The sequence below is a fragment of the Chrysemys picta genome, chromosome 1, assembly GCF_011386835.1.
Source record: "Chrysemys picta bellii isolate R12L10 chromosome 1, ASM1138683v2, whole genome shotgun sequence".
Taxonomy (NCBI): Eukaryota; Metazoa; Chordata; order Testudines; family Emydidae; genus Chrysemys; species Chrysemys picta.
This window is the reverse complement of record NC_088791.1, coordinates 79,129,466-79,142,175: the sequence shown is the minus strand read 5'-3', so window position 1 is coordinate 79,142,175 and position 12,710 is coordinate 79,129,466.

The following is a 12,710-nucleotide window of genomic DNA, read 5'->3' as shown; positions in this document are numbered from 1 at the left end:
TCACTCTGCTCAATACGTTTAGGTATATAACATCTGTCCTGACCACTGAAATGAAATAGGCAAAACACCTTTAGAAGTACTTGTGGGGAAACAGCCAAATGTCCAGTTGCATATCAAGCCTTGCAGGCAGCTTGCGTTCTCTTTCTGGAGAGTGTCTGCCAACATTATGAACACTTCCATGAGGAAATACCGTGTCTGCAGCAATGTCTGACTCAGATGTTCCCTCAGATGATGCTGATTGCTCAGCACAGCTGCTTTCCATTATAATATCATTGGTGTTGCTTCTAGCTGGGACACTGAGGTGGTAACAACTGTCGACTCCCCGAATTTTGCTTCTTTTGTCAGCCATGGAGTCTTGCAATTGGTCAACATGGTGGCACCAAAACATATTGAGTGCCTTTTGTGCTATATAGATCAAAGGACCCGTTTGTGCAGTAACAATTACCATAAGCCATGTAGTGGGTCCCTGATAGTCACACGCTAACACTATTTGACCCACTTGTAGCTGACAAGGTGCACTAGCTATCTCACCATAGCTTGACTTATTTGATGATTTGTGACTTGTAGACGAGTTCTGGCTTTAATATGTACAAGAATGACCTGAGAGTTTGGCCCATAAGCAGCATTGCCCATGTTTAATTTGACGTGGCAGGTATCACATTCAATATGCTAGCAAGAAGTATGCCAGCTTCTGCTGCACTGACCCCTTCTCATGTGTCATGGATCACAGGACTCATTTAAAAGTTTGTACAAACCTTTCAACCAAGCCATTTGTGGCTGGGTGTTTTGGTGCCGAGGTGATATGGCTAATGCTATTTTTCTTCATGAAACACCAAAACTCTTCTGAACTAAACTGAAAACCATTGTCACTTGCAGCTTGTTCTTGCAGTCCAGTTCTTGCAAGCAAACTTCCAAGTTTTTCTACTATATGTTCAGCTGTGGTTGTTTTTATGTGAAAATCTTCTGCCCATTTGGAATGGGCATCCATCACTACTAGATACATCATTCCCAAAAATGGTCCTGCAAAATCAATATGCAGATGTTGTTCAGGAGCTGATGGCCATTCCAAGGGCTGTAATTGCACTAGTTTAGGCATGTACTGTGCCTTTTGGCATCCCAAACATTGCTTAGCAAGCTTCTCTATTTGTTGGTCAATGCCTGGCCACTGTACAATACTTCTGGTGGATGCCTTAATTTTAACTATCCCTAGGTGACCTATGCGGTAGTCTTCTAAGACTATTGTATTCAGTTTACTAGATATAATAACACAAATTCCCCACATGACACATCCTTAATGTATGGTAATTCACCTTTGCATGCGTAAAAGGGTGCCAGATTAGGGCTGTCAGTATATTTACAGAGTGGTTTCATAAACCTTCAGAGTGGTTTCATAAACCTGATCTAGTGTGGTTCCCACTTGCTTGATCAAATGACAAGTCCCTTGGGCACGCTCAATCTAAAAACAAGTTGACAAATTTGATTGATTCTGTCTTTATTATAGGTTGAAGTCACAGGCAAGCAGAAAAGCCTGTCTGCGTTAGCGTGCATTTCTGTTCTTTTGAATTCAATGTCATAGATGTAACTGCTAAGAAGAGAGGCAGATGTGCTGCGTTTGTCACAGAAACTGCCTTCCTTGGATGAAGGATTGCTGCTAGAGCAGTGGTTCTCAAACTTTTGTACTGGTGACTCCTTTCACATAGCAAGCCTCTGAGTTCGACCCCATTTAAACATTAAAAACACTTTTTAATATATTTAACATCATTATAAATGTTGGATGCAAAGCAGGGTTGGGGTGGAGGCTGACAGCTTGTGACCCCCCATGTAATAACCTTCTGACCCCCTGAGGGCTCCCGACCCCCAGTTTGAGAACCCCTGTGCTAGAGGTTGGTGGTCCATGATGAGGATTGAGTTTCCTTCCATATAGTAGATACTGGTTGAATTTCTTCACACCTCATACCTTTGTCTATTTGTGCATAGTTACTGTGACACCTCATACCCCATGCCTTTCTGTGCATAGTTACTGTGACAGAGTGCAGGGAGAAAGTAGGTGAGCTTACACTCTGATCATTTAGATGCTAATTAGCAACCCAGGAGAACCTGATTGGGATAATTATCTGATCAGGCTGGTGGGCTGGGTGAGGTAAGAACTCAAGTGACCCCCATCAGCCTAACACTGATAAAAGAAGCACAGGAAGGGAGTGCAAAGGGAGAGAGGGAGAAACAGGGCTTGCTGAGTCTAGTCATACAGAGACCTCAGAATAGGGAGATCTCTGTTCCCCCTCAGGTCCTGCTGGAAGAGCCTAAAGCTCAGTAAATATTGTAAATAGGTGGGAGCATGGGGGGCTGTGGTGATATTGATGAAGGGGAATTGAAGTAAAGTTTCACTGAGAGCACACCAAGTGGAGTCCATGTGGTTTCATCAGGGAAGAGGACAGGCCAGTGTTACAGTTACATTCTGCTGCTGTGAGAGATCTGGAGGAAAATGCTATGGATCTCTCACTGCCATCTGGCATGGAGTGCGATAAAACACCCCCCCTCCCCATTCTATGCGAGGAACAATCACATGCTAACGTGCGTAAGATGTGACCAATTGTTTTGCTTCCAGAAATCCATTTTGACACTCACAAGATCATACCCACTTTTGAGCAGTCTGCAACAAACAGTTCAGCGGATGCAACACAGTTGCTAGATGTGGTACAAATTGTCTATAGTAATTAATAAATCCTAGAAATGATCCAAATTGTGTCACATCTTTTGTCAGTGGAGCTTCCAGGACTGCTTTAATCTTCTGCTGAGATTGATGTGGGCCTTGTGCATCAATAACATGCCCACCATAAGGCTACGTCTACACTACGGGGCGGGGGATCGATTTCAGATACGCAAATTCAGCTACGCAAATAGTGTAGCTGAATTCGACGTATCTGATCCGGATACGGCAGCAAATCGACTGCCGCTGCTCCCCCGTCGATGGCGCTTACTCCTACCTGGGCTGGTGGAGTACGTGCGTCGATTCGGGGATCGATTATTGCGTCCCAACGAGATGTGATAAATTGATCCCCGAGAGATCGATTTTCTACCGTCGATCCAGGCGGGTAGTGAAGACCAGCCCTAAGCTATTGAGTCCTTGAAAAATTCACATTTTATGCAAGTGGCTCATAACCCATATTCTTCTAGACATTTCAATACCCTTTTCTGAGATTCTAGATATTCTTTTTCATGTCCACCAGTCACAATAATATCATCTAAATCAATGGTTCTTAACCAGGGGTACATGTACCTCTGGAGTACATAAAGGTCTTCCAGGGGGTACAGCAACTCATTTAGATATTTGCCTCGTTTTACAACAGGCTGCATAAAAAGCACTAGCGAAGTCAGTACAAACTCAAGTTTCATTAAAAAAAACAAAACAATGAGGAGTCCTTGTGCTGCCTTAGAGACTAACAAATTTATTTGGGCATAAGCTTTCATGGGCTAGAACCCACTTGATCAGATGCATGAAGTGAAAAATACAGGAGCACGTATAAATACATGAAAGGATGGGGGTTGCTTTCCCAAGTCTGAGGTCAGTCTAATGAGATAAATCAATTACAGCAGGATACCAATGGAGGAAAAATAACTTTTGAAGTGGTAAGAGAGTGGCCCATTACAGACATAAGACAAGAAGGTGTGAGTAACAGTAGGGAGAAATTAGTATTGTTTTTGAAGTTTTTTTGGTTGAAGAATTGGCACTTTTAGGTCTGTTATTGAGTGACCAGAGAGATTGAAGTGTTCTCCTACTGGTTTTTGAATGTTATGATTCCCGATGTCAGATTTGTGTCCATTTATTCTTTTGCGTAGAGACTGTCCAGTTTGGCCAATGTACATGGCAGATGGGCATTGCTGGCACATGATGGCATATATCACATTGGTAGATGTGCAGATGAACGAGCCCCAGATAGTGAGGCTGATGTGGTTAAGTCCTATGATGGTGTCCCTTTAATAGATACGTGAACAGAGTTGGCATCCGGGTTTGTAGTAGGGTTTGGTTCCTGGGTTGGTGTTTTTGTTGTGGTTGTGTATAGTTGCTGGTGAGTATTAGCTTCAGGTTGGGGGGCTGTCTGTAGGCGAGGACTGGCCTGTATCCCAAGGTCTGTGAGAGTGAGGGATCATCCTTCAGGATAGATTGTAGATCCTTGATGATGCGCTGGAGAGGTTTTAGTTGGGGGCTGTAGGTGACGGCTAGTGGTGTTCTGTTACTTACTTTGTTGGGCCTGTCTTGTAGTAGGTGACTTCTCGGTACCCCTCTGGCTCTGTCAATCTGTTTCTTCACTTCACCAGGTGGGTATTGCAGTTTTAAGAGCGCTTGATAGAGATTCTGTGGGCGTTTGTCTCTGTCTGAGGGATCGGAGCAAATGTGGTTGTATCTTAGAGTTTGGCTGTAGACAATGGATCATGTGATGTGGTCTGGATGAAAGCTGGAGGCATGTAGGTAAGTATAGCGGCCAGTAGGTTTCCAGTATAGGTTGGTGTTTATGTGACCATCGCTTATTATTACTGTAGTGTCTAGGAAGTGGACCTCTTGTGTGGACTGGTCCAGGTTGATGGTAGGGTGGAAATCAGTGAAATCTTGGTGGAATTCCTCAAGGACCTCCTTCCCCTGGGTCCAGATGATGAAGATGTCATCAATGTAGTGCAAGTAGAGTAGGGACTTAAGGGGATGAGAGCTGAGGAAGCGTTGTTCTAAGGCAGCCATAAAAATGTTGGCATACTGAGGAGCCATGCGGGTACCCATATTTATACTGCTCTGTATACTATACACTGAAATGTAAGGAAATATTTATATTATTTATATTCCAATTGATTTATTTTATAATTATATGGTAAGCATTAGAAAGTAAGCAATTTTTCAGTAATAGTGTGCTGTGACACTTTTGTATTTTCATGTGATTTTGTAAGTTTTTAAGTGAGGTGAACCTTGGGGGTATACAAGACAAATGAAACTCTTGAAAGGGGGGCAGTAGTCTAGAAAGGTTGAGAGCCACTGATCTAAATAACACTGTATCCTTGGAATATCTTGCAAATCATGGTCCATTGTCATATAGCAGGAGCTGAAGCAATACCAAACACTAGCCTTGTTTGTTGATTCTAAGGTATGCCTTAGACTCTTCCGCAACATGTAAGTAGACCTGGGACAAATCAGTGTTGCTGAATCATTGTCCCTCTACCTATGTAGCAAAAGTGTCTTCAATTTGAGATAGGGGGTATTTTTCAACTTTTAGTACAGAGTTTATGGTGACCTTAAAATCTCCACATATCCTTATTAGACCCCCTCCCCCCTTTTTTTTTTTTTTTTACAATTGGAATTATAGGAGTTCCCCACTTACTCCAGGTCATTTTTGAAAGTATGCCCTCTCTTTCTAGACCAGGGGTCAGCAACCTTTCAGAAGTGGTGTGCCGAGTCTTCATTTATTCACTCTAATTTAAGGTTTCGTGTGCCAGTAATACATTTTAACATTTTTAGAAAGTCTCTTTCTATAAGTCTATAATATATAACTAAACTTTTGTTGTATGTAAAGTAAATAAGGTTTATAAAATTTTTAAGAAGCTTCATTTAAAATTAAATTAAAATGCAAAGCGCCTCGGACCAGTGGCCAGGACCCAGGCAGTGTGAGTGCCACTGAAAATCAGCTCGCGTGCCACCTTTGGCACGCGTGCCATAGGTTGCCTACCCCTGTTCTAGACCTTCCAATTCATAATCTACTTTCGAGTGATGCCTGTAAGGAACAGGTTAAGCTTTGTGAAACTTGAGCTGCACTTTATCAACTAGGATTATTTTAGCCTTCATGTGCTTTAGAGTTCCTATGCCCTCCTTGAATACACCTGGTGCCTGACTTAGTATCCCTTCCCGCTGCTGTTTAACTGTTTTAGTGGGGTCTGCTGAAAGTGACTGCTGTATCATTATAGCTATCCAATCCAGAGGAACCTTATGTAACCATTCACAACCCCAAAGGGTCACTTCCCCCTTCTCAATGATGTATAAGTGTAATAAACATTGCTTAATTTTATACTCCACATTCACTTGCATGACTCCAATTAGAACTGTCTTTTTTCCTGTACATTTATGTTACATTGGTGTCTCCCTCATTTTGATATTTTTAAAGTTCTCATATTCTGAACGTGAGATAACGGACACTGTGCAGCCTGTGTCCAATTTCATTTTGAGCATTTTCCCCCACCACCTGGAGTGTCAACCAGATTGCTGACTTTTCATTTTTGCTCACACTATATATATCCAGGTTGACTACTCCACTCCCGCAGTCTGTGTCACTGCTGCCTGTGTCTACAGAACATACATTGATATTCTTTTTTCTGTTCCCTCTATTAGGGCTCCCACACCCTCCCTCGGTTCTTGTTCTGCAGATAGACAGCAGAAAGTCAGGCAATGCAATGTTTATTGAGGATAACAAGCAAGCATAACCACAGTTCTTTACATCAGTAAAGCTTCCTTCTCTCCCTCCTCCTTCTTGGTAGGTTTAATTATACCTGTAGTGCTTGGCCCTGGTACCACCCCATACAACTTATGGTCATATTCCATTTTGGAGGGTCTTGAGTCTGGGGGCTTTGGTACCACCTTTTTTGTACCCTATGGGAGGGGTAGGGAGTGAGATTGTGTTCCGACCAGGGTCACCTTTTCTTTGGCTTTTAGTGTTTCTCATAGCCCTCCCCCATCCCCCTTGCCCCTCCCAACTGACCTTGTCTTGGAAGAGGAGTCGGGGCAGAACTGTCCTTCAATTGTCATTAATCGTATATTGTACACAATCGTATATTAAACTCCCACCCTATCCAGCAACACTTTAACTCTATTTCTTATCTTTTCTCACTGCTCTAAAAACCCCATCTGGCTGTCGGCAGAAGCAACACACATTCTTTGTTCCTTGTTCACATATGTCAATATAAGACACAAACAATTGTATTTTAAAAACCTCAAAATTCAAATGGGCAAACAAAACCCAAAATTCTATCTCCGGCAAATAAACAGGCCTAAATACTATATTACCATCACTAACGCCCTGATTTGGTTTCTTTCATATTTCTTTTAGTGCAACAAACCGCTTGGATGTGCCCTTTTTTTTATTATTACAGCTTCTGCAATATGCATCTTTAATTTGGCAATCAGAAGGCAAGCAGAACCCTTTTCCCCACCTATAACATGTGTCTGTCTGCTAAGTAGACTAGCTTTTGCCTTGGGTTACAGATAGTTTATGGATTCCTACTTTTGTTTTAACTCTGGCGTGCAATTCCATCGCTACTCCAATTTCTACTGTGCGTTTAAAGATTAGATTTTCCCTCAGTTAAGAGCCTTTTCTGTGTGCTTTCATTAAGCAGTCCACACACAAATCTCTCTCTTTGAGCCTTATTAAGCCCATCCTTAAAAGCACAGTGTTCTGACAATCATTTTAACTCTATCGCAAAGGAGAAAATAGATTCACCTTCAAGTTTATTCCGCTTATGAAACCTGAACCTTTCTGATATAATCAGGGGCCTAGGTGCCAAGTGCTCTTGAACAATTTGCACTATCTCTTTAGCGGTTTTGCTTGCTGGCTTCTCTGGGGCGATCAGACCATGAACTAAACTGTATATTTTTCCACCCATCACACTCAGTAATGCTACTACATATTTTTCTGAAGGAATCTCATTTACTTCAAAGTACTGTTCCAGACTCTCTCTGTACATGAGCCAGTGCTCCATGGCACTGTCAAAGGCCTCCATTTTTCCAATCTAGCCTGCCTTTCCACCTCACTGCTATTAGTTCAGTACTGTAGTTTGCAGTACACACAGTGGTAGCAGAACCTTTCGCTCTGGTCTGCAACCAATGTCATAGATTGTTTTGCTATTCTGATGAATAGAAGATTCTTGAAATCCTTGTTGTCAGCTATTGTGTGTGGCAGATACAGCACAAATCCCTGATTAGAAACACAGACAGGTACAAGAGGTTGGAGCCCTGACAGCTGACTCTCTCTTGTGATATAGAAGAAGAAAGAAACATAGTAACCACTATATAGTAGATTCAACATAAGCAACTACTTAAAGAACTATAACTGTGAATTCATATAAACAGATTCAATACATTCAAATATGTCACAAAGGCCCCCCCTAAATTATCTCCTCTTTAAACTAAATGGTCCCAGTCTTTTAACTTTCTCCATATATGGACATCTTGTTCTCTGTCTCTGAACCCTTTTTGATGTGGACTGACCAGAGCAGAACACAGTGTTCCAGGTGAGGCTGTACCATTGATTTATATAACGGCATTACATCTGTAATGTCCCTTCCTTTCGCATCCTAGCTTTCTGTTTGCTTTTTTGACCAATGCTGCATATTGAGCAGAATTGTTCACAATGATGCCCATGTCCGTTTCTTGTGTAGTTACAGGTAAATTAGAATCTATTAACGAGTAGTAGTAGTAGGTCAGATCATCCTTTCCAATGTGTTGTTATGTTGTATTCTTAACCATGTGAGGAAGGCAGGCCCACCCAGAGGATTCAGGGGGCCTGGGGCAAAGCATTTTCAGGGGCCCCTTCCATAAAAAAAGTTGCAATACTATAGAATACTATATTCTCGTGGGGGCCCTTGTGGGGCCCGGGGCCTGGGGCAAATTGCACCACTTGCCCCCCACCCCCCCACCGGGCAGTCCTGCCTACAGGCAGCAGTACTACCAGCAGGCTTTTATTGCAGAAGTGCAGCTTGAAATTTGATCTAGGGCTCCAGGAGAGGACCACTACAGAGACTGTCCAGTAGAGGTGCTGAGCTAATGCTTTTCCTGCAGAGACAGGCCCTGCACTGCTCTTTCCCAGTCTGACCCCACCCACTTTTATGACCCCACCATCCATCTAGGTCCCCACTGGGACAGGAGATTGTGAATGCGTGCTGTGTCTCCACCACTTCCCAGATTTCTGCCCTTGGTCCTGGATTCCACTGGCACAGTTGACTATACACTGTGTGAAGGAATATTTATAGTTCCTTTTATTTACCCTAAAAATTAATATTTTCTTCATATATCTGCTCTGAATGACATATAATTAGTCAGCAGTGTAGATCAATGGAGCATGGAGAGAGAGCATCCCTGATTTAATTTACTTATTTGGCTTCTATGAAACTGCCAGTAGGTTTTATTTAAATGTTCCCATTTTTAATTGGGCCTTGAAAATGTCTTTAAAAGATTAGGCATTTAGGCAGTGTGTAACTGCTGAACATTTTTGGCTCTTGCAATATTTTTTATTATTATTTGCATGTTCTATTGGCTTGTCTATCACATGTATACCAAGTGTGCTCTGAGTTCAGCATGTTAAATAAACAACAGAGACTGGCTGCCATCAGGCAACCCCAGTGCTGTGAGGCAAATTAAAAGAAAATGTGATATAGAAAAACATAGTAACATTAGCAGTTAATTAAGAGCTGAAAAGGGTAAAGATTGTGACAAAAGGATAGTAGACAGGTCTGCAGTGAAAGATTAGATATATAATTAAGTGTATTAAAAATCCAGGTTTCAGGAGTGAAGAGATCCTTCATCTAGTAGCCATTGATGAGAGATTGGTAGTGTATCTCGGTTTTTGCAACATCACAGTTCTTTGCTTGTAGAACAAATTACATGGATTAAACTGGATTCATTTTCCTGGTGGATTAAGCCACCATATTCAATCAGGTTCCTTGCTCAACCCCTTTTTCCCAGTATTTGTTTATAATGAAGAGGAATGCATCAATCAATAAAACATCAACGCAAGAATGATTTTTTATAGCTTTATGTTTTTATACCTATTATATAGGTATAAAATTAAGCTTCCATCATATCTTTAAATTATTTCCTGAAGAGGCATTATACAGAAAAGGCTATTCTCTAATTCAGAGCTCCTCTATTTTTTACATAGCATTCCTGCTCTAAAGCATGGGAAACATTATTAAGAAGCATGTGTAAGGGGAAACCTGTCTACAAAGGACCCCTTGGTGTATCTTACACATGTTAAAAGATTGTATAAATACAGTTCTACTGCTAAAAGGGACCGTAAACAAGGCATAGTTGGATCCCATGTTTGTCATCTGGCCAAAATCTATATAATAGACGTGTTCAATCTATGAATAAAAACTGGTATTTTTTCTAGTTGCCAGCTCTGCAAACTCAACTTGAACTTTGAGAGTCAAGCCAAGTTCTTTTTTTTTCTTCATGAATCATCATCAGTAATGAAGGTCAAATTAGACCCACTGTGACACCTGCACAACCTCTCCCCCTCCATTTTTAGATTAATCTCCTAGTGACACCTGTGCAAACCCCATTGCCTTCAATAGGGTGTACATTGGTGTAGAAATTAGTAAACAACCCTATTCATGATACACAAGGAATAGAATCCCACTTAATCTCTTTGCTGTGTTGGTTCTGAAGTAGTAAAATGAGTAAAAAGCAGTAAAAAATATTTTTTGTCACTCAAGTGAATGGACGTTGATTACATGCAGGGAGCAGACCTACTGAGGAAGAAGGAGACATTTTACCCAGTCACTTTAATTGTAGAGTAGATGAGGCAGCATTTTTCAGAGATTTTTACTAAGGAAAACATGCAACCATCTCTAAAACAGTCAATGCTCCAGTTAGTATCAGGTATTACTATTGTTCTGGGATTGGCTTTAGGGGAGGGGAGATTTATCTGTGCTGTAAACCTAAAAATGCACAGAGAGAAAACACCTGATAGCACAGGCAGCAGCAAGAAACAGTCACCTGGTTCCTCTCAGAGAAGAGCTTGGATGCACAGTGCAATACATTCAGGTTCAGCAGCAAGAGGTAAGTTCTTAGACATTTTGTTTTCTTAAGCAAGGTAAAGGAAAGCTTTTGGACTTTTTAGTGAGGAGCATGGGCTTCAGTGCATGGAAGAGGAAAAGTAGGGAGATTGAAAAAAATGGTAAAAGAAGTAGGAAAATGTGGAATAAGATGGACAGAAAGGACTAATTACAATTGGTTGGTGATAGAGAAATGGTTGCAGAGACTGAAAAAACAGGAGTGGGGAAGGGAAATACTGAGAGATCAAACTGGAAAAAATAGGTAAGGAGAGAGAAGTTATGGGCTTCATGAAGACATTATTAGGTGAGGGTCTATGGTCTGTACTATGCAGATCAGAATAGTTTATCATAATGATCTCTTCTGGCCTTAAAACCTATGGAAATAGGAAGATAGAATAATGGAAGTACAAGCTAGAAAAGCTGAGGGAGAAACTAGAACAACTAGAATATATAAGGGAAAACCAGTGCGACCATATGGAAAATGAAAACGTTGTTAGGTTACAGTGTTGTCCTGTTCATTAAAAAAATCCTACTACTGTAATAATTTTTATTAAGTTTCTAAGTACTGATCAAAGTAATGTTCTTTCTTTCTAGCATATGCCTTTGAAGCCCTATTTTGGGGTAGAGGAGGGAACACTTGCCATGGCTCTGTAAACAGTAGCTGTGGCCATTGATTCACTAAATATATAAGAAATTATTTCACTTTTGTGGAGAGAGAGAGAGAATGATTCAACAGGAAAAGGAAAAGTATTCTGTTTGTGGCCTATTTTCCCTGGGCTTGCTTGAACATCCCCTAAGTGAGGCTGCTACCTCTTTATGGAGGTTAGACATTCAGTCTGAGAGGCACTGCAAGGATTCCTTCAGTTTGACTTCCCCTGGGCAATCTTTGTAATGGCATTACTGAATGTCTAAACTTCCATCTGAGAATGAGCTGACTGCTATTATACTATCTCTACAGCTCTAGCCTCAGCCTTAAGAAGATTAAGAGTTGGATTTTCCCAGCATGATATCCATTGCTGGCAAAAGATACACTAGAAGTGGAACTGTTAGCACCAGGGAATTATAGGGACAGGGAAAATGAGACTCTTGTATTTCAGCTCTTGCAAAATGCAGGTTACCTTTAAAGTGTGCACACAAGAGGAAAGGACTGAAAGAGCAAATGTCTATAAAAGTAATGAAAACAAAAAGTAGCCAGTAAGGAGCTATTTAGCAGCTCAAACTTAATATATGTGCAGTACAAATAGTTACAAACATAGGACTTGTTTCACCCTGGTAGTTCCAGAGAGATTCAATTTACACATCTGTACCACAAGGGGCGGCTGTACCACTGAGGGATCATTTTTCACCAGGATCGGCCTGCTTTGGTTTCTAGCTAGGTCTCCATATGGAATTCCACTGGTGGAAGTTGTCTGGTAGACACTAACTTGACCCTGTTCTCTCTGTGGTCAGAGTTGCTCATTTTCTAGGCTGTGCCAGCCAGCCGTGGGATCTCTATAAATGTGAGGGTGGAAGGCACTTGGGCCATTGCTGCAAGCCCTCTATCTCTAGGAGCAATTTCTGCCACCAAGAGACTGCACTTGGACTTTCAGCTTCTTCCGGGAAATCCAAACCTGAATCTAAACCAAGTACTGTAATAAACTGTAAACACTTTTAGAAGAACTCTTTGGTACCTGAACAGGGTGGAGTGAGGCATAATAAAGAACTAATGTTTGCAAGGCATCTTCAAAGTCTCAGATGAAAGAACATATGTAAGTGCAAAGTATTGTTAGTGTAGAAAAATTGCCATGCTTGGCATACAAAATGAAATGTAAAGGAGATCGATACCTCTGAATTCTCTAATGAGGAATTAGAAATGCAGCACTGAACTAAAATAAATACCATATACCCCTAAGAGATAGGAAAACATC